This window comes from Mauremys reevesii, linkage group 3 (genome assembly GCF_016161935.1).
Source record: "Mauremys reevesii isolate NIE-2019 linkage group 3, ASM1616193v1, whole genome shotgun sequence".
In the NCBI taxonomy this organism is placed as follows: Eukaryota; Metazoa; Chordata; order Testudines; family Geoemydidae; genus Mauremys; species Mauremys reevesii.
Window position 1 is genome coordinate 57,445,344 of NC_052625.1, and position 21,547 is coordinate 57,466,890.

General features: G+C 44.1%; 1 protein-coding gene and 1 long non-coding RNA gene across 6 annotated transcripts in view; one reads left to right on the top strand and one right to left on the bottom strand.

Annotated features, from left to right (window-relative positions):
- The window catches only part of ALK (ALK receptor tyrosine kinase), a 574,134-nt gene that overhangs the window by 79,752 nt on the left and 472,835 nt on the right, over window positions 1-21,547 (top strand). The gene's annotated exons all lie outside the window — the stretch shown is intronic.
- On the bottom strand, window positions 7,652-10,652 carry LOC120400909. Its single transcript, XR_005596153.1, has 3 exons — window positions 10,121-10,652; window positions 9,533-9,819; window positions 7,652-8,064 (listed from the first exon to the last, which is right to left on the bottom strand). It is a non-coding gene; the product is annotated as an uncharacterized LOC120400909 (long non-coding RNA).

Below are 21,547 nucleotides of genomic sequence, written 5' to 3' on the forward strand. Positions count from 1 at the left end.
GACCTTGCCCCCATGGGTCCTGCACTTCTAGATGGTTTTTGCTAGCCTCAGTGGCTCACTGTGACCCTCCACGTAGCCCTTCTCTCTAGGACCAGGGTTACAGTCTACTGAGCCCTTTTCATCATAGGCCAGCAAGGAGGTTGGTGAGAGAACTCCCACAGTCTCTCTTGTCCCTGGGGCTTATTTCAGAACAGTTTAGTCTCCTGTCCTGACAAGGGCCTGACTTCCCCTCCCAGGAGATGTTTCTGTAGTGGTGGGTTGGGGGGAACCTGGGCCCACCTTCTACTCCAGGTTCCAGCACAGGGACCTAATGGTAGCAGCTGTTGGCAGCCAACCTTTCACTGCTAGAGTTGCTACGTTTCCCTGGGCCACTTCCCCACAGCTCTCCTGCTTCTTCCTCCTTCACCCTTACCTTAGGGCTCCCTTAACAATGGTTTGAGGGTGTCTTCATTAACCAGCCCTTCCACCACACTTCCTCTCCTCTGCCTGACTGGAGTGAGCCCTTTTTATAGTATCAGTGGGGCCTTAATGAGTCAGGTGGTCATATTAGCTTAATGGCCTCACCTGACTCTTTGCAGGTTAATTAGTCAGGTGTTCTCATTAGCCTGGAGCAGCCCCTGCTGTGGTCAGTCAGGCAACAGAAAACTGTTAATCCAGTGGCCAGTATATCTGCCTTCTGCTATACCCAACTGGCCTGGGTCTATCACACTCCTTAAAGATAGATGTATTTCTAGTGCAAGAGAGGTTGATGTTTGTTGAACTTGCTTTTGATTTGAGTGGAACATCTTGTCTGCTAAACGGGTTGCATCCTTTTCTTTTCTGAGTACTGTAGCAAATGCTGTGGTTTCATGCACAATTGAAGATCGTAGTTCAGGACCTCGTAATATAGCAGATATAAATGTTTTGGAGGCACATACCTTTTCATTGAGAGCAATATTGTCAAAAGTGTCAAGCAGGGCAGGAGGGAGTGATATGATTGGAAGCAAATGAAGATGGTGAAATCATTTTGTGCTTAGGCAAAAACTACTGAACAGTTTGCATATAGCTTTTTTTTTTTTTAACTCTCATTTTTCATGTTTCGAGGTAAAACAAATACAAGGCTTGTAAGCTTTTTGGCTTTCTGAAACAATGGCAAACTGTGAGGATCTTTACTGACGAATGATTAATCCCTGACCTTGGATTCAAATATTCATGTCAGTTGCACTGGAAAAACTGTCTCTGATGCATAACTTACTTTCAAGTGATATTTGCCATCATTAGTTTGTCCTTGCACAGCAGATTGAAGAACAGGGACAGAATGAGAACAAAGAGTGAGTTAGCATGAACATGGAGATTTATTATTTATCTGTTCACCATAAAATAGACGTTAGGTGAGAGGGACTAGGTAGCAGAGGGGACTGATAATGATACACAGAACTTTTTACCACCAAGGCACTGTTACACTCATGAAAGCCAGATTTGAAACAGCCCTTGTCTCCACTCTATGGGTCATCAACTGGTACAGAACCCTGAGTATTCAGTGCCAAAGCATGTCTCTACCACTTGAAAGAAAGGAATAATTCAATTAGGTGGTAGTGGTAGGAGGCTCTTATCCTTGATGCAGACTAGTCATTAGTGGAGAGCACAACACATTTATTCAGTCGGTTACAGTAGAAGTGTTCAAAAGTCTTTACCCTTTGACTTTTTCTGTCTATGTAAAATGAATTGATGGTCTCAGCCCAGTTCCTATTATCAAATAGATACTAACTGGCCGTCTTGTTAAGCCTTGGTAGAGAGGCAAAGGACTTAAGAGATTGATCCAGAGCTCATAGAAATCAATGTAAATATCCTTATTGACTTCACTTGGCTTTGGGTCAAGGCCTGAATGAACCATGAAGACTGAACTTTTATCACCTCTCATCTCCTGTAGTGGTCCCTAAAACACAGAGTTGAAGCTCTTTTGGCAGAGCAGACAGGGTGATGTTTGCATTGTCACTGATGGTATTGGTAATATGAGTTCAGAATCAAACTCAGTAAAATTATCACTTACGAGCTTTTTTAAAGTTACAGGAATCACATTTCTTCAGGTTTGCATTAAATGATTGGTCATTTTCACTTACAATTAGGCCTTGTCTTAATTCAGGAAATACCTTGATTCAGCAATTGTGTCGCCACACCAGTATAGACTCCCAAGTGTACACAAAGACAAGCTGGGGTTTGCTGACTGCTGAATTAGGGTTATTCCATAGTATAGTCCTTCAGAATCAGATGAGATTACATGCTGTGCTCTGGTGTTTGGGTAAAATAAGGTTGTTTGTAGTGGTGGTGTAGCCATGTTGGTCCCAGCACATTAGAGAGACAAGGTAGGTGAGGTAATATATTTTGCTAGCTTGAGAGCTACAGAGAACTAAAGAAGAGTTCTTTGTCGTTCAAAAGCTTGTTTCTTTCACTAACAGAAATTGGCCTAATAAAACATGACACATTTTTAACTTGTCACCATCCCAAAAAACTGTTTGCATTAAAACAAATGTGTAAGCGTGTTTATTCGTTTTTTGAATAGTGTCATGTAAAATACAGCACTGTACAAATGTTTTTTAAAGTGATTCCTCTTAGGGTTGGTAAATCCCTGCATTGGGGCTTGAACAAAGCTGATATCTCTTGAAGGTGCTAGTAAACACAACACATCTGTAGTTTCATCTTCTCTTGTTTGTTGTTTCAGGTTTTAGTTTTATATACATACAAGATGGGTAAGCCAAATTCTTGCTTAAGAGATGCTAAATTATTACCATAAATCTTATATTGTTTGCTGTTAAATTATTATGAGTTGTGCTCCCAGGCACTAAAGACTGCACAAAACAATCAAATGTGTTCATATTTTCTGTTATGAATTTAAATTATGGTAGAGTGTTCTTTTCCTCTACCCTGTTTCTCATAGTTCTCTGTGGATATCCACAGATAGAAGCTGCTTGTAGCTAATGTTGGTCTGTTCCCCCCCACTGTCATGGATTGTGAGATTCCTTTAGTTTTGCAAGTCAAATTAAAAGTCATGGCTGTTCAACAACCCTCTATGATGTTCCTTTAGCTTTCATGGGGGGAAGAGGACAGGTAGGGAGAGGAATTAGGTTTTTAGAACCATAAGAGCTAGAAACCATCCAACCATGACTCAAGTGTAACTGATACAGGACTGTCTTCCTAAGTCATACCAACATACAACACTTTTACAGAGCATTCCTTTTCTTTATATGTAGATATGATTAAAGATGACAAAAAAGATCTAAAATCATGTCATTAAGAAATGAATAACAAGCTTGATCAAAAAAAGACATGCTATCATTTTTACAATTTATTAATACCATAAACATATTATGGATTTTTCCTATTTGAGTTTAACATGATTGTTTTTAAAAAAACCCACTAATATATAGGTATTATCTCTATTTTAATGTTGGTGAGGAGTGCTGTTGGTGAGGAGTGATTCAATTAAACTCAAGAGTTTTTTGCATTCTTTTGGCAAGTATAAACCTTTTTTTAATGTATTTGTTTTTCACCCCATTTAATCAAGAATCCTTTTCCCCCATCCCCACTGAAATGAAGCCACCTGTGGAGCAGAATGCAGCAGCTGTTTAGGCTTTGTCTACAGTGCAGGTTAGGTCAGCATTACTTATGTCACTCAGGGTGTGAATAAACAATCCCTGGCCCCGAGTGATGTAAGTTACATTGACATAAGAGTCAATATGGACAGCGTTATGTCAGCAGGAGAGCCTATGTCGGTGGGAGAAGTAGTCTACGCTACAGACTTTACAGTGGCATAGCTGTAGCACCGCAGCTGCACTGCTGTAAGTCTTCTGTGTAGCAGCTCTATACCAACTGGAGAGAGCTCTCCTGCCAGCATAATTAAACCATACCCAATGAGCAGCGGTAACTATATCAGAGGGAGATGCTCTCCTGTTGTCACAGCGCTTTCCACACCGGCACTTTTGTTGGTGTAACTTGTTGGTCAGGGAGTGAGGGTTTTTTGGGGGGGAGGGAGGAGGGGTTGGTTGGTTTGTTTTTTTCACACCCCTGACCAACAAAAGTTTTGCCAACAAAAGTGCTAGTGTAGACAAATCCATAGCTACTGCCATTCAGGGGAGCTGGAGTAATTAAGTGAACAGAAGAGTTTTCCCATAAGTTTAGAGTGGCTCTAGTGTAGCCATAGCCTGATAATGTATGGCAATGATACACAATGATTGGAGGTAGTAGATAATTACTGAAAGTGGAATTTGGCTGGGGGACCAGGGTTAATACTCCACTTTTGACAATAATTGCTCTGGGATTTCTTTAATGGTCAGGAGCTCAGTTTAACTCTGGAAGTTGACATTTCCTAGACCACAGTACCCCTTATGCCATGCTGGGATTTTAGTTTGGCAGCAATACAGAGGAAAAAAATGCTACCTAGTGAACCACCAAAACTACTACTGCCTGTGGTTCATATCCCTTCCCATCCCTCCCACTCCTTGCATGTTGCTTCTCTTAGATTGTAAACCATTTCGGGCAGGGGCCATGTGACCAATGTGTGTGTATAGTGCTTGGCACAATGGAGCTAAAGTCCTGATAGGAGCACTCTTGATAGGTCACTCTCCTAATAGAAATGATACAAAATTATAACAAGTCATCTGATTTTCCTCCAAGGTTGTAGGACATGATAGAGAATTGTACAGATTCCCTGCAGCTTTGTCTGACTAGGACTGTAATAACTTGTGTGCAAGCTCAGCAGTATTAGCACTCATATATACTGTCTCTCTCGGCTCTTTTGTATACAAAATGAATCTCCTTTTGGAGAGTGGCTGCTAATGGCAGAGTTGGGGGAAAACTAAACCAAATTGACAAGATACCTGAGCCACTTGCCTGTATGACTTGGCAAACTGCTAAGCTTCAATACTAAGCACACACATTGCACTGTTTTCTCATTTCTGTAGTAGGATTTCTAAGCTTGCTACTAAGTGTGTTGTTGTAAAATAGAAGTAGAGGCAACAAAGATGCCCCTTCTCCATCCTGTGTGGCTGACCACACATTGGAATAAGTATACACAGACATTCATCAGGGTTGTAACCTTTTTACCAACCTTCTTTCACATGCACTCTAACTTCACCAGCTGGTTTTAGGGGCACTATGCACGAGTGGCAAAAATGTTAGTATTTGCATAGGAAAGTAGACAGCGCTTTCATAATTGGCACAAGGAGACACTAAGTAGAAATCTTTTGGAAAGAGTAAGTGTCTGTCTGGAGAAGCCCTGTCAGATTTACATTATGAGTGAACATCACAGCAGAGAGCCTGGTCCTCAGTCAGGTGTGGGAAACATGATAAATGGAAGACTTGTCTTATTTCAGAGTTTAATGATTTCATCAGTTTCATCCTGTTTAATTAATATGTGACTAGATAGAAGCTTTTTTTGCAAGCTGCAAGGCTTAAAACCCTTCTTGGCTTTACTGTAGCAAGATCATATGGTCTAATAGTTTTAACAGGCACTAGACATTAAGACTTCTGGTTTTTATTTGCAGCTCTGCCCTTGGACAAACCCCATTTTATTGATGGAGGATGTGGTTTTTGGTATTGTCTCACAAGAGTGTTGTGAGGATCAACTAATGTAATGTCTGTAAAGTGTTTTGAGACCCTTGGGTGGGAGGAGCTATGAAATTGCAAAACATGGTTAATAATTAGAGTTAATGACATAAACAATAAAAATAAGTCAAAAGACAAGACCAGTGTCATTCGTTTAGTGTTTTCAACATCTTGTGCAGTTGGCAGAAAGAAAATGGAGCATTCCCATTACACCATTCTCTCAAGCCATGTCCACTTCAACTTCTGCTCCTTGGTGCTAGAACTGTTTTGATGAAGCAAGCAAGTGCAGCTGTATACAGTCCTTTTGAATTTTCCTTTCCCTAGAAAAGGGCAGTTTGCAGATGGTGGCTCAGAATCCATTGGAACTATTGGTCCCCCATGAGTTGGGGAGCTTTACTTTGAATAAAGGCCTTGGCTCTGAAGTTTTTCAGAGGTACTATGCAGCTGCGACTCCCATTGACTTTCGTTGGTGTTGTAGGCGTTCAGCAGCTCCGAAAAATAGACACATCTGGTGTTTTCAGGACCAAATATCCATGTTGGTGCTGGTGGTTGGTCATATACCATCCCATTGCATATAGTTTGTCTAGTTATAATCAACAGGGATTATTAATTTTAGACAATAGCAGCAGAAATGGATGGGCACCACACCGCTATCAAAATTGTATCCATCAAATGCTTTTTTTCAGGTATGTGACTAAAAATAATGCAGGACTAACCTCTACTACTGTCTTGAGACAATATTCCCTTCATAAACTTAAGAGCAAAGATAGCTGAGCTCAGAGTTCCAGAGTATATCTTACACTTTGTATTTTCAAAATCCTTTCCCTCTTTTCTTGAGGGAGACTGCACATGTACTACTTCTTCCTCAGCGCTCCCTTCCCTTTTTTCCCACGAGGCCCCTTCTACCTCCTTATTTCCTCATTTACTAAATGTTATCCTGTTAAACAATGAAATTCTTTACTGACATTCCCTTCCCCTTGCCTGCACATTGTGGACCCTGTGGGGACTTGCCTGTATCTCTGGGGTTCCCGATGGGCATAAATTATTTATTTTTAATATTTATATTAAAATAGGGCAGATGTATTCTTATCAGTGGAACTGGAGTAAGGGAGTTAGGCTGGAAGCAACTCAGTCAGATGGAAAGAGCAGTGCACAGGGAAGTTTCACTTGTTCAACCTAACCTGCAATCAGCTTCATTCTTTGTGAATGAAACAAGCTTGTGGGAGAGGTGCAAATTGTCCCCTCTCTGGCCCCTTAGAAATTAGCCAAGAAAGATAAACTTGGCTGTATTAGCTCTTACTCAACCCTCCCCCCCCCCGCCCTCTAACCTAGCACTACTCCCTATGGTGCAAAGGAGCCAAGTTGCCATGGAGACAGGCTGGAGGTGTCACTGGGGTCCAGAGCTGGTATGAAAGCAAGGGACCTCCATGCAGATCCTCAGGGACCTGCAAGGCTTGTGGGGTTTGACTTTGCATCCTTATCTATGTTAGGTGAGGCTGGGAAGCAATCCTTGCCCCTGGCTGGAATCCTTGCACAGATTGTCTTCTAGACACCCCTTCCCCTGTCATCAGAGTGGATATTATGGGATAATTAGGACTGCAGAATGATTTATAGGAGGCATCAGTCCTCCAGGAAAATATTTGCCCCTGACTCTTTGCGCTGAGATCGTAAGTCCCTACTTCTGTTTTCTTGGTAGCACACTTGCTCATAGAGTTGCTCACTAAATTAAAATAGCGTGAAATAGAAGATAAGGAGAAACAGCATTTTCCCTTCAAATCTCATGCTGACATTAAAGTGAGTCAGAAGGATAACACTATGTTGCAATTTATTTTTCTTAAACCAATTTTTAATCTGCATTGAAGCAACTAACCCCCTGCCCTCCCCCACACCACACACACAACTCCTCAACTCCTTGGAACACAGTTTTCAATTTTCAGACAACTCTTAGCAAATTGAAAACTGGGCTGCAAAGGTGAGAAGAGCGTGGTGTACGGCCAGGGATTTCTTACAGCCTGGTGAAGTTAGTGTAGCAATGGTTTCAGGACGTTGTTGATTAAAAGTCCTACTGGCATTCTCCAGTGTGGCTGCAATATTTTTTTGTAAAAAAGGGTTACAGACCCCTGCTGTTGCACATGGACAAGAGACCAGACTCTGTTGTAATGAATGTAAAAAGGATTCTTTATTTGGGTCTTGATGCAGATAGGCCTGGTAGTTTTTATCTGACTCTTTAGGTTGCAGGCTGTGGGCTTGTCTTCACTGCAAAATTGACTTGAGTGCTGCCCTTGTCAACACAACACACAAACCCTTAAATGAGTGTGGTGGTGCTTTTAACTTAAGCTGCTGGCCCACTGGGGATCTTGATTAAAGCTCATTTAGTACAACTTGTCAGCTGCTGACATGACTGCTCTGCCATGTGGAGGCAAGCTTGTTACGCTCAAGTGCTGCTAGTCCTCCAATGCTTTCCCACAATTCCAATGTTGCCAACTTCAAAAGAACAAAAATCATGTCAGAGCCCCCCCAAAATCATAAGAGTTTAAAAGAAAAAAAAATATATTGTAGTTTTTGGTCTGTCTTGGTTTTTGAACTCCCCTTCCCATTGCACGTGGGTGGGTGGGAAAAGGGGAGATATAATTAGTGCTGCACTGTTCCCCAAGTTTAGTGGGTAGGGGGTTTGGCCTTACATCTGTTCATCTCTTGCCCAGAAGTTAATTCTGTCCCACAGCCTCCAAACCAGTCTTGTCCCCTCATCAGTTCAGCTCAGCCCCCCTCCACCCTCCCTCTGCTCCTTCTGGGGTTCTTTCCCTCACACATAGGAAAAGGGAGGGGGGCTTTAGGGAGGTCCTCTCCCTGTTCCAGGCTGGGTAAAGGGAGCAGGGTCAGCTCCAGCATTTTTGCAGCCCCAAGCAGCGAGGGCAGGGGGGAAGCCGTGACCAGCAGCAGCCACCGCTTCATTCTTCAGGGGCAATTCAGCGACAGGTCCTTCCCTCCAAGAGGAACCGAGGGACCCACCACTGAATTGCTGACGAAGACCCGGACATGCCACCCCTTTCCATTGGCTGCCCCAAGCACCTGCTTGCTGCGCTGGTACCTGGAGCTGGTTTTGAAAGGGAGGCAGCTCTGGTGTCTGTTCTCCCTCCCTCCCAAGTGTTGCAGGGAGGCAGAGGGAAGGGAGGAACTGTCCCTTCCCTGTTGCTCATAGGAGGGGAGGAGAAGGAGCTGCCTTGAGCTGCTGGGCTTGTAAACTTCCTCCCTCCTTCCTTCCTTCCTTCCCATGAGAAGGGCTTTGGGTTGCTAAGGGGAGGGGAAAGAGCTCTTGCTTCCTGAAGTACAACTGTGTGGTTGTACTGTCCCAGGAGGTGGGTAAATGGGGCAGGCAGCCAGTCAGGGGATTTACAAGAAGCTCCAGCTTTCTAGCAAATGTCATTGCAAGTCCACATCCAGATGTGGAAAAAATCCATGAAAGTTGGTAACACTAGAATTCCCCCCAGGTGTCCAGAAAGGACAGAGAAGTTATCCCAGAATTCATGGGGAGAGAATTCATAGAGCAGCTTAGCTTATTGAAGTGCAAAGAACTGGAGTCCTGCCTTCAGAATTCAGACTCTCACATGTGAGTTTAGCGCCAGTGTGGACAAAATAGCTTGATTGAGACATTTTGCAGTGCCGCTGCTCTCACTCAAGCTAGGCTAACACAAGAAGTCTCTCAAGCGAACTATATGGAAGACATACTCTGACCGTCTCCCCTGTGTTGCCTAATGTCACCACACAGGGCTTCCCTAAATCCTGAACTGGACTACCAAGTCATCGAAAGGCTGCATATTGCACTTGAGTTAGTAACTTTTAATTCTGAGCTGAAGATCAATAAACCATGCTGCTCAGCTCCTAATCGCCCTCATACACATTGTACCCTCCCCCTTGACAAGATACATGAACCACTCCCAGCTTCTCTACTCACCCACAACTCCCCTGCATAAGTGTCCCAACTCCCCTCTTCACTCCACAGGAGAGCCAAGTAGTAACCTCAGTGGGCTTAGTTTCTATGATAAGATTCCAGGAATGTCACAATGAAACCTAAAATGTCTGCATAGTCAGTGTGAAGCCATGGAAACTGCTACAAGCATGGATGGGGGTTCTCTTTGTTCATGTTTTCAGGTTCAGTCGCCACTAGGTTTGTCTGTTACCATCCCATTTTTAAGTTCTCAGCCATTCTGACTTCACAAATTCCACCCATGCGGTGTAAACCTACAGTAAGGAATGAAGCTATACCATGTCAAATGAGTTCAACTGTTATCAGACGTAACTCCTCCAATTGCCACTCTCATTCTACAGATAATTTGTTTGCAACAGTTTCATTTGATGTATGAAGGAGACTGCACAGATGGTGAGTTGCTTGGCACAACTACCATACCCATGCACTTGCACAAATCTCGCACATCTCCCAGCACAAACCTCCAAGAAACAAATCAACACAACCATGCATGCAGCTACACAACCAGCATACAAAAAACCCCAAACATACACAGCCCTTCCCTGCAATACGCACATCCTGATTTGCCACCCTGACAAATCAACGCACATCTTGCAGTAGTCTCATTCTGTCTGCATGTCACTCTGAAGCCTAGAATATCTATTGAGTCAGTGTGAAGTGCTGGAAACAGCTCTGAGCATGGCTGAGAGCTCTCTCTGTTCAGAACATCTCCAGGTTCAACCATCATTGGGACCTGCGGGAACCACATGGAATGTTGGCACGCAAAGGTTCTGTGGCAGTTGAAATGTGACTGTTGAGCAGAGGGGGTGGGAGTAACAGCTACTTGGGGCGACAAAGAGGTGGTGGTGCCTGCAACCAGGGGGCTGCTCTGCATAAACCATGGGGAACTGTAAGGGTCCGGTGTGGGGGCTCGGACGTCTCAGGGGCGGCCGGGAGCCAGACCGCCTCACTACACGGCCTAAATCCGCAAGTCAGTCTCCGAAGGTCCACGGGCTCAGACCCTCAGGCAGGGGCTGAGCAAAAATAAACAGAGTCAGTAGATTAGGCCCCAAGCCCGCAGTCAGGGTGGGGCAACCAACAGCAGTTCTAGCTCAGACCCTCAAGCAGGGCCGAGCGAACAGAGTCAGTAATTTACGCCCAAGCCCTCAGTCCGGGCGGAGCAGCAACCAGCAGTTCGAGCTCAGGCCCTCAGGCAGGGGCTGAGCAAACAGAGTCAGTGGTTTAAGCCCCAAGCCCTCAGTCAGGGCGGGGCAGCAAACAGCAGTTCTAGACTCAGATCCTTGGCAGGAGCTGAGCAACAGCAATAGTTCAGGGCTCAGGTCCTTGGCAGGAGCTGAGCAACAGCAATAGTTCAGGGCTCACTGTCTGAGCGCTGGGGTGAGGGGGAGACGGCCACCCGTGAGTGGGGTGGCAGGGGGGACACAGGCCCACCCACTCCACTGTGTCCCAGCCCGGGGCCCTAACAGCAGCAGTTAGTCTGCTGCTGGGTCGGTAGGGTCCTGACCGCAACACACCGACATCGGCTCAACATCTGCTGTAGCCAGACTGGGGTCAGCTACCCCCGGGCTACTTTCCATTTCCCCCTCCGTGGGTACCTGCTCAGTACTGGTGTCCGGCGCTGGGTCCCACACCATGGGCTCCTCGTCGTGCTGAGTGTCGGCTAGCTCGGGCTGCTCCTCAGGACACGGGTCGGGGTTACGCTCGGGTAGCTCCTCGGGGTACCGGGCTCGGGGAAGGCTCGGCCAGTCCACTTCAGGATACCGGGCTCGGGGAAGGCTTGGCCAGTCCACTTCAGGGTACCTGGCTCGGGGCAGGCTCGGTCCAGCAGGAGCTCGGTCAGGAGCGTCTGTCCTCTCCAGCCGCCGGGGTGCAACTGAGCGCTGGGCCGGGACTTTTATACTTCCTGTCCCACCCCGTGACTTCTGGGGGACGGGGACAGGCGGCAATGGCCCCGCCCACTGTGGTGGCTGTTCTGGCTCCTCCCTCTCAGGTGCGGCCGGGAGCCAGACCGCCTCACTACAGGAACATGTTAACACAGCAACATTGCTGAGTACAACACAGCACATGGAAATAAGAGCCCCCATTTCTGGCTTTTTAAACACAAGACTTTATGAATTGCACCCTTGTGACAGCATAAGTGTTCAGCTACTAGTAATTTCGTAATTCCACAGAGCCCGTTAATTTGTAAACGTTGTAGCCTGTACTGGAAATATGCGTGATGTAGGGATGATTGGCTTCTGTTGCAAGAGAGTGAGGACGGATGGATGGAGTTGATTTTTATATATATGTCTTACATTTGTATGTTAATTTGCAAAACTGTAACTGTGCCCATAGTTTTTAAATGCATAGGATTTTTGTTTGTTTAATGAAGGCATATTTTGGCTTTAATGTTAAGCAGCACCTTAACCTGAAGTTAACAAGGTAATTTGTTTTTGTTTCAGCATGGTTCTCAATATGTGCTTAAAGGGATGTGCCAAATGCAAGTCACTTATTGGTACATCGCTGCTCTTCAAATCCTATTCAGTAGGAATGAGACACAATTTCTTGAGTGATTCTAAAGCTGTCCCCTCATGGTATAAGTAGAAAAGAAATGCCGGCACTATGCTGTTGAACTAAACTTCCAGGTTGATGAATTAGCTGTTTCAGCAACAAGGCCCATTGAAGGGAGATCAGAAGATAAATGACTGTCAAACGGTTGAGCAATGTTAAGGTCAATTGTTGCTGAGGTCAGTTTTATTGAACAATGGGCCTATTTCTGAAGGGTCACGCAATGCTAATAATAATTTTCGCTTTAATGAAAGTACTCAGCATGCTGAAGGGAGAATTAACTTTTAAATGTTAGAATTAAATATTTTTCTAAACTGGAGATTTTCAGATCATCTGATTAATTTTATCCCAATGAATGTGAAATATCTGTACAGGGAAAATATGCTTTGGAAAATAATTTGACTGAATGCCAAAAGCAATTGACTTTTTTTCCCTTTACCAATTGACTTTGAATTGCTAATGTATATACAGTGAATAGTTAATGTATAGTAAAGGTTTCAAATTTGCCAGGGCTTGAAAAGCCTACTAAATGAAGGCAAATAGAAATTTAACCCAGGCAAGTAGGATGAGTGGGAACTGCTAATAGTGTGTGGGGTGTGTGTGTGTGTGTGTGTGTGTGTACACATACACGTTTTGGGAAAGAAGTGTATAAAGGATGGGCTCCACTTAAATCAAAATGGACCCAGATTGCTGGCATATAAAGTGTAAAAAGGTCATACAGGAGTTTTTAAACTAACTGCTGAGGGAAAGCCAACAGGTGCAGCGGAGCCAGGGCCGGCTCAAGGCATCAGTGGAGGAAGCACGTGCCTGGGGCAGCATATGCTAAGGGGCAGAATTCAGTCCATTCTTGGGGCAGCACAGTCGGGCAGCGTGTTGTTTGGGTTTTTTTTTGTTTTTTTTTTTGCTTTGGCAGTTTGGGCAGCAATCCAAGCGGCGCAGCAAAAATGGTAGAGCCGCCCTGAGCGGAGCACACAGTTTGGACAGATACATCCCTTAGGGGAGGATTTATTAAAGGGGATACTTTTATATCCTAATAAAGAGGAGAGAATAGAAGTTGATCAAGTACAGGTAGGAACTGAAGAGAAACAGTCAAGAGTCTCCGTCCCTCCTTTAACAGGAGGAGAGAGAGGATGAGAACAGCTGCCCCTATAAGTTGTTAGTTAGTGCCCACAGGGTAAGCTCTGCTGGTGGGCATGTCTGTACTGCCTCAGGAGGTGCAATTGCACCTCATAGAGGCAATCCTGAGCTGATTGTGATCTAGAGTGCAATGTAGACATTGTGAGCATTTTGAAGATTTGATGTTTCTGTCCTGTCATCACTGAATTTGGAGTTAGGGGAACTATGCAGGTGGATGTCTGGAATGTTCTGATGTTCCTTGCTTCAGCCTTCCTGCTCATGTCATTGAATTTAACTCATAACAAAAGCCATTAATTATTCTGTTTTCGCCGTTAGGCTCTTAATTACAGTTGTTCCAAACACAGTAAGTGGAAATAGTTTGATTTAACTTGCCGGTCCATTGTGGCCTCTTACACCCACTTTACGCACACATAACTCACTATAGAAAGCAGAAGGCAATGGAGAATCTGACCCTTAATTTTATATACCCCACAACTGGTCTTTTTTTTTTTTTTTTTTTGATGATACAATGCTGATTTTTTTCCCATGACTTGTATCAAGGAGGTTATTAGTAAATATACCTGTTTTTTGTTTTGTTTTTTTTCAGACTGCTAAGTCCTCTGCCACTCTATCTCCCTCCCAGAGTCTCTTCTTTCCTCCTTTCCCTTCTTTATTTCTTCTTCCTTTTCCTCCATGCTCCTAATTTTCCTTCTTGGCCTTGGCCCTTCGAAGGCACTAGAAGGAGTTCAGAACCCCACTATTTGGGGCAGCTACCTCCCCCTGCCCACCCCAAATGTTAGAGAGCATTGGTTTGATTTTCAGAATTGCTGAGTCCCTGCAGCTTCCCCTGGATGAGTTGGGGAATGCTGTGCTGGGGAATGCTGTGCTGTACTCCCAGAAAATCAGGCCATAAATTTTTATCTCTCATTTTCTTTAGTGTGTGTGTGCGTGCATGCATGTGCACGTGGGTGTTTCACAGCAGCCTAAGAGAACCGTATTTTTCTCTCTAGTCTCATCTATTTTCAGTTCCTTGTCTCTCCCTTTCTTGCATGCAGACTAGAAGAGCTGCAAGAATTACTTTCTCTTCATAAATTATTAGTATATTTTGTTGGAGGGCTCGGTTGGCTGCTCCACAGATCTGACATGCACTCCACGGAGAGCCAACAGCAGCATACTCCTTGGCTGTGTGCAGACAGCCGTAGCTCATGTTAAGGATGCCAAATGTTCTTTTGATGGTGGCTGAGGGTTCTTAGCTCATATAATCCTTTGTCTGCGTGAGCTTCTGTCAGAGCCTCATGAAAGAAGGCTAGACGCTAAAGCACAATGAAAAATGAACAATCACCTAAAAAGCCTTTCTTGTTCTTTATTTTCCACTCCTGTTGTGGATGGGGTTGGAAACACCATGAAGGTTTGAATGTGTTTCAGGGTGGGGTCTATGATCTGTGACTGGCCCCGGGACATACAAGAGATGGACTCTGTATGTGAGTTCCTTCAAGGGATCTTGTCTGGTTAAAAATAATGTATTTAAAGAAGGGGCCTTATTCATCATTATCGTATGACCCCTGTGCACCTGCTTGGTACAAAGGGGCTGTAAGGCAGATGTAAAGCCCCTTTCTCCTAATGAATGTAATCCATGCAGGGGACACTGTGCTGCCTCTTCAAGAGTTCCCCTCCCATGCAGAGGGCACAGCAGGGATGGGAGGAGTATGGTCTGGGCAGTGCTGCTGTCTGGTGATTCTGTACCTGTGCAATGGCCCATAGGATTTATCTACACTGCAGCCTTAAGTGAGCCTCCCTGCTGAAGTAGACAGACTCACACAAGCTCTGCTCAAGCTTGCATATTAAAAATATCAGTGTGGACATTGCTGCCCGAGCTGTGGCTTGGGCTAGCCACCCCATCTTGGACCCATGTTGTCAGGCAAGCTAGGACTTGTGTGCCTTAAGCCTGAGCTGCTGCCTGTGCCACAACATCCACACTGCTATATTTAACACACTAGCTCAAGTGGATCTTGCACAGGTGTGTGTATATATATAACTGAACTGGATGAATAGATGAAGCCCAATCTGCCTCCATCTCCACACTTGATGGATCCACCTAATTCCTTACCTGTAGGGCACATTGTAATTTAGATTAGTCCCCCTGAAACATATCTTAAAATCTCATTCACTTTTCACTCTTTATGCTATTTTTGTTTACTTTTTTCACTTTATTCATCTTGGACTGTGGAACTACATAAGTTTCACTTTCGGGCTCTCATGCACTAGCATAATGCTGCAGCGTCTGGGCTGCACATGCTGTAAGGTAACTTTTATTCACTGGGCCAATTTTGACTTCTTGGAAATTACCTAGCAACATTGGGCACAAATTTCCATCCTCATTCTGCAACTGGGTCTGGGTAGCTGGACTCTGTATGTCTGTGAGGAACTTGGTGGCTCTACAAGGGGTTCAGCTGTACAAATCAGGTTGCAGAATCAATGTTAAAATGTTCAAGTACTGTTATTTATTTAACCCTAATCTGAATAACCCAGAATATCTTGGTCTGGAAAACTGGGCTGACATCTGAAACAGCTTACCCTATTTGTGTCAAACTGGTTTGAATAATTGGATGGAACTACTCTCCTCCTCTCCCTTCCACCCAAAATTGCTGAAGAATAGAAAAAGCACATGGATAATTGATGTGATAATCTCATTAGATTAACTGTAGAGCTCATCAAATGCTAAAAAATAATAATAATTAATAGTATAGGTCACCTGGGCATGAGGAACTTCCGTGTCATGTGGGAACCTCACTTCTGTAGTGTCCTTTGGAAATCCAAGCCTTGTTTGTCAATTGATTGAAAAAAGGTCACATGGTTTGTGTATATTATTCATCCGGCTGTTTACGAGATTCTGGCCCAACTGGAACCAGGAACCAGCACAGAGGTGCATGACAATGTGTTTGTGTGTTTTGCAGATGAGGGGAGACAATGGGAAATCAGTTGCACACTTACTAATCTATAAATAAAGGTGGGGCATTGTTAGTGGCTTGGCTGAGTCCTTATTACCTCTAGTTAATCTATCCCTGCATAGTGCCATTAGTAGTAGTAGTGTTTAAAAAATGGATTTACAAAATGCCTTTCATATGATGATCATAACCACTTTACAGTGCCCCCGTGAGCTTGAATGTTTAACTTTTACAGATGGCTAAATTAAGGCATTTTGGGCCCACGCATTATTGGTCACTTACACCAATATAAAGAGGGTGTAATATACTCCCAAATCAGAATGGTTGCATTTTACACCCATTGTATATTTAGTTTGCACTGGTTTAAATATCTACACAAGGTGCTGAGCCACAAACAATCAGGCTAAATGACTTGTAAAACATCACAGAGTTGGGACTAGAGATGGTGGGCAGCAGAACTCAGAGTAAAATAGAACCCAGGAGTCCTGTGTCCTAGTCCACGTAGTTGTGTCTTGAGTATAGTCAAGACACATATCTTGCAATATGTAAGATCTTTTTTCTTTTTGTTTAGAAGAAAATGCTGTTGATAACAGCTGTTACTATTTTTTTATTCGTTCGGCAAACTTTTTATTTGCACCCTTAGGAGCAATGGACATCTTGTGCGGCGAGACAAATGAATGGATGTAACAATGGCTTCTTAGTCACAAAGCAGTAAAATATTACGATCTTCATTTGTAATGTTGTTATACAAATATATGGGTCTGTTCATCATGTCATCCAACTGTAATGTGTTTATACAACTACAGATTCCATTGCCTCATGCAATCAAAAAGGATGAGCTTTGCCAAACAAGAGTGATCCCAGAACACTCTTATTAGGAATCTGATCCAAAACCAAAAAGGGTTTATCTTTTAAAGAAAAAAGATAAATTTGTCTTGGGTTAGGAGAGGAATATTTTCCCTGTGTACAGCATTCTGAAGTTTGGCCTGGTGAATTCTGATTTTATTTTTTCCCCAGATTCCTCAGGAGTGGCCTCTGTTGGGGAAAGGGATATCAGAATTGATGAAGCCTGGATCTGACCTGCAAATCCAATAGTCCTGAATATGTTAACTGCTTGGCAGAACCAGGTTTAAAAAAAAGTTATATTAAAAAAAAAAAACTATCAGGTAAAACTCGAGTATTTTCTGTCCAAAATCAGAACAGGATGAGGGATGGTCATCCAGGGTATAGTTTATTGTAGTTTAAAATTCAACGTACCACCATATGTTAACAGAAGACATGATAGTGAAATTGGGGTCTCAAGTATCTAGTGTTGTCGTTTCAGAACATTTCCAGAATTGGGGGGCATATCTGCATTGCTGGTCAACTTTTTACAGGGTCAATTTTTTTAGTTATGCTCAGTATCTGTTGGGTGCAGCTGAAAAATGAGCTTCAAATAGCTTATAACATCATCCTAATGAGTAGAGCCCTGTGCAGATACAAAAATTGTATCTGCAGCCAATCTATGATCCGCAAACATGGGCCGCAGATATCTCGCACCCGCGGAAGAGAGTTCTGCAAATTTGCAGGGCTCTACTAACATATAGTTGGTTCTGTACTGGCTGTAGTGCATGTTAGAAAAGCCTCTGGGCTGCTCTAAAGTACACTGATTGGCTATGGCTCCTCAGGGGCAGGTCACCAGCTAAGGTTCACTGATGTGTTGTGTGCAGGAAAAGGCATGGCCTGAGTATTACAACATCAGTGGCTGTTGAGAAACCATCTTTGTCAACTAAGCCAGTTGAAGATTCCCTTCTCAACACACTAGGGATTCTCCACCATGGGAGATTGGGCTGTTTCTGGCCTCTGCACACCACTGAAGTGGCACAGAGGGGCAGGATCACAGATGAGAATCAGTCTTTTTGGGTAAAATTTTCAAAGCCGCCACCTAAGTGCTTAAGAGATGATGGTCAGATTTACAGAAGTATTTCAGCACCTGAAGATAAGCTCCTAATGGGAATTTCAAAATGGCCTAAGCAAGTTAGGCACCTAGTGGGATTTTTCTAAAGGTGCTATCTGCATCTTCAGATGCCTAAATACCTTTGTAAATCTGAACGTTAGGAGCTTAAGTCCCATTGACTTTCAATGTGACTATAGTTCTGAGAGCCTAAATCCCTTTTGAAAATCAGACATGGGCTCCTATGCCACTTAAGCACTTCTGAAAAATTTACCCTTTGTTTCTAAACTAAGCTTAAGCCTTTACAGAATGTAATTTTGGCTGTGTAAACTGTCTTTGTTTTCCCAGTTGGTAACACTGAGGCCTTGAAAGAGGCTCAGGAGTGAAGTAGGGTAATCAAGCAACTCATTGATCCAAACTTAATCTGCTGCAACAGCCTCAGCAAATGCTATAACAATGGTCTTTTTTTCTTCTTTCTATAATTCAGGGAACAGCCTCTGCCAATATCCCAATAATGCCTGAGGCCCTGACACTTTTGTCGAACACACTGCAGGCTTGCACAGATCAAATGAAAGTCATTTATTATTATTATTATTATTTGCATTTAAGCTCCAGGTGTAGAATTACTTTTGATTTTTTTGGGACCAACCTAATAATGCCAAAGAAGTAAAAATAATCAAACAAAAGAGAAATTCAGCTTATTGTGGTTTTAAGGTTGTTTTAGGATTCAGGTTTTACTGTCTTCAGGAGTGAATATGGAGTATTGTATTTCTCCCAGGTTAACTGAAAAAGAACATAATACCTTGCACTTGTAACACCCAAAGAGCTTAGTGTTTTCCCAAAGCTATGAGAGGTCGGATTGGGGCACAGTTCTGAGAAACAGGAAATCTTGCATTCTAGTGCTGGCTCTGATACTGACTCTGTTTGAATGTGGGCACATCATTTAAACTATTTTCCCCACCTGTAAATAGGAATATTATGTATCCCAAAGTACCCAGCCAAGCAGTGATTCCCTTAGATATGCGAGCACTGCAGATACAATCATTACTGAGAAAAGGACAAGTTATTCTCTCCATTAAAAGCAAAGTATCAGAGGGGTAGCCGTGTTAGTGTGGTTCTGTAGAAGCAGCAAAGAATCCTGTGGCACCTTATAGACTAACAGAAGTTTTGCAGCATGAGCTTTCGTGGGTGAATACCCATTTCTTCGGATGCAAGTAGTGGAAATTTCCAAGGGCAGGTTTATATAGGCAAGCAAGAAGCAAGCTAGAGATAACGAGGTTAGTTCAATCAGGGAGGATGAGGCCCTGTTCTAGCAGTTGAGTGAAAACCAAGGGAGGAGAAACTGGTTCTGTAGTTGGCGAGCCATTCACAGTCTTTGTTTAATCCTGAGCTGATGGTGTCAAATTTGCAGATGAACTGGAGCTCAGCAGTTTCTCTTAGAAGTCTGGTCCTGAAGTTTTTTTGCTGCAGGATGGCCACCTTAAGATCTGCTATTGTGTGGCCAGGGAGGTTGAAGTGTTCTCCTACAGGTTTTTGTATATTGCCATTCCTAATATCTGATTTGTGTCCATTTATCCTTTTCCTTAGAGACTGTCCAGTTTGACCGATGTACATAGCAGAGGGGCATTGCTGGCATATGATGGCATATATTACATTGGTGGACGTGCAGGTGAATGAACTGGTGATGGTGTGGCTGATCTGGTTCGGTCCTGTGATGGTGTCGCTGGTGTAGATATGTGGGCAGAGTTGGCATCGAGGTTTGTTGCATGGATTGGTTCCTGAGCTAGAGTTACTATGGTGCGGTGTGCAGTTACTGGTGAGAATATGCTTCAGGTTGGCAAGTTGTCTGTGGGCGAGGACTGGCCTGCCACCCAAGGCCTGTGAAAGTGTGGGGTCATTGTCCAGGATGGGTTGTAGATCCCTGATGATGCGCTGGAGGGGTTTTAGCTGGGGACTGTATGTGATGGCCAGTGGAGTCCTGTTGGTTTCTTTCTTGGGTTTGTCTTGCAGTAGGAGGCTTCTGGGTACACATCTGGCTCTGTTGATCTGTTTCCTTATTTCCTCGTGCGGGTACTGTAGTTTTGAGAATGCTTGGTGGAGATTTTGTAGGTGTTGGTCTCTGTCTGTGGGGTTAGAGCAGATGCGGTTGTACCTCAGTGCTTGGCTGTAGACAATGGATCTTGTGGTGTGCCCGGTATGGAAGCTGGAGGCATGAAGGTAGGCATAGCGGTCAGTAGGTTTTCGGTATAGGGTGATGTTAATGAGACCATCAATTATTTGCACCGTAGTGTCTAGGAAGTGGACCTCCCGTGTAGATTGGTCCAGGCTGAGGTTGATGGTGGGGTGGAAGCTGTTGAAATCGTGGTGGAATTTTTCCAGAGTCTCCTTCCCATGGGTCCAGATGATGAAGATGTCATCAATGTAGCGTAGGTAGAGAAGGGGTATGAGTGGACGGGAGCTGAGGAAGCGTTGTTCCAGGTCAGCCATAAAAATATTGGCATATTGTGGGGCCATGCAGGTGCCCATAGCGGTGCCACTGATCTGGAGATATATATTGTCATTAAATTTGAAATAGTTGTGTGTGAGGATAAAGGCACAGAGCTCAGCAACCAGTTGTGCTGTGGCATCATCAGGGATACTGTTCCTGACAGCTTGTATTCCATCAGCGTGTGGGATGTTTGTGTAGAGAGCCTCTACATCCATGGTGGCCAGGATGGTGTTTTCTGGAAGGTCACCAATGCATTGTAGTTTCCTCAGGAAATCAGTGGTGTCACGGAGATAGCTGGGAGTGCTAGTGGCATAGGGTCTGAGTAGAGAGTCCACATATCCAGACAATCCTTCAGTGAGAGTTCCAATGCCCGAGATGATGGGGCGTCCAGGATTTCCAGGTTTGTGGATTTTGGGCAGTAGATAGAATAGCCCTGGTCGGGGCTCTAAGGGTATGTTGATTTGTTCCGGTGTTAGTGTAGGGAGTGTCCTGAGTAGATGGTGCAGTTTCTTAGTGTATTCCTCATGGGATCTGAGGGACGTGGCCTGTAGAATTTGGTGTTGGAGAGTTGTCTGGCGGCTTCCTTTTGGTAGTCAGACCTGTTCATGATGACAACAGCACCTCCTTTATCAGCCTCTTTGATTATAATGTCAGGATGGTTTCTGAGGCTGTGGATGGCATTGCGTTCTGCATGACTTAGGTTATGAGGCAAGCGATGTTGTTTTTCCACAATTTCTGCCTGTGCACGTCGGCAGAAGCATTCAATGTATAGGTCCAGACTGTCATTTCGACCCTCAGGAGGAGTCCATGTGGAGTTCTTCTTTTTGTGCTGTTGGTGGGAGGGTAGCTGTGTATCAGTGCGCTGTTCAGTGTTGTCCTGAAAGTATTCTTTGAGTCGGAGACGGCGAAAGTAGGCTTCCAGATCGCCGCAGAACTGTATCATGTTGGTGGGG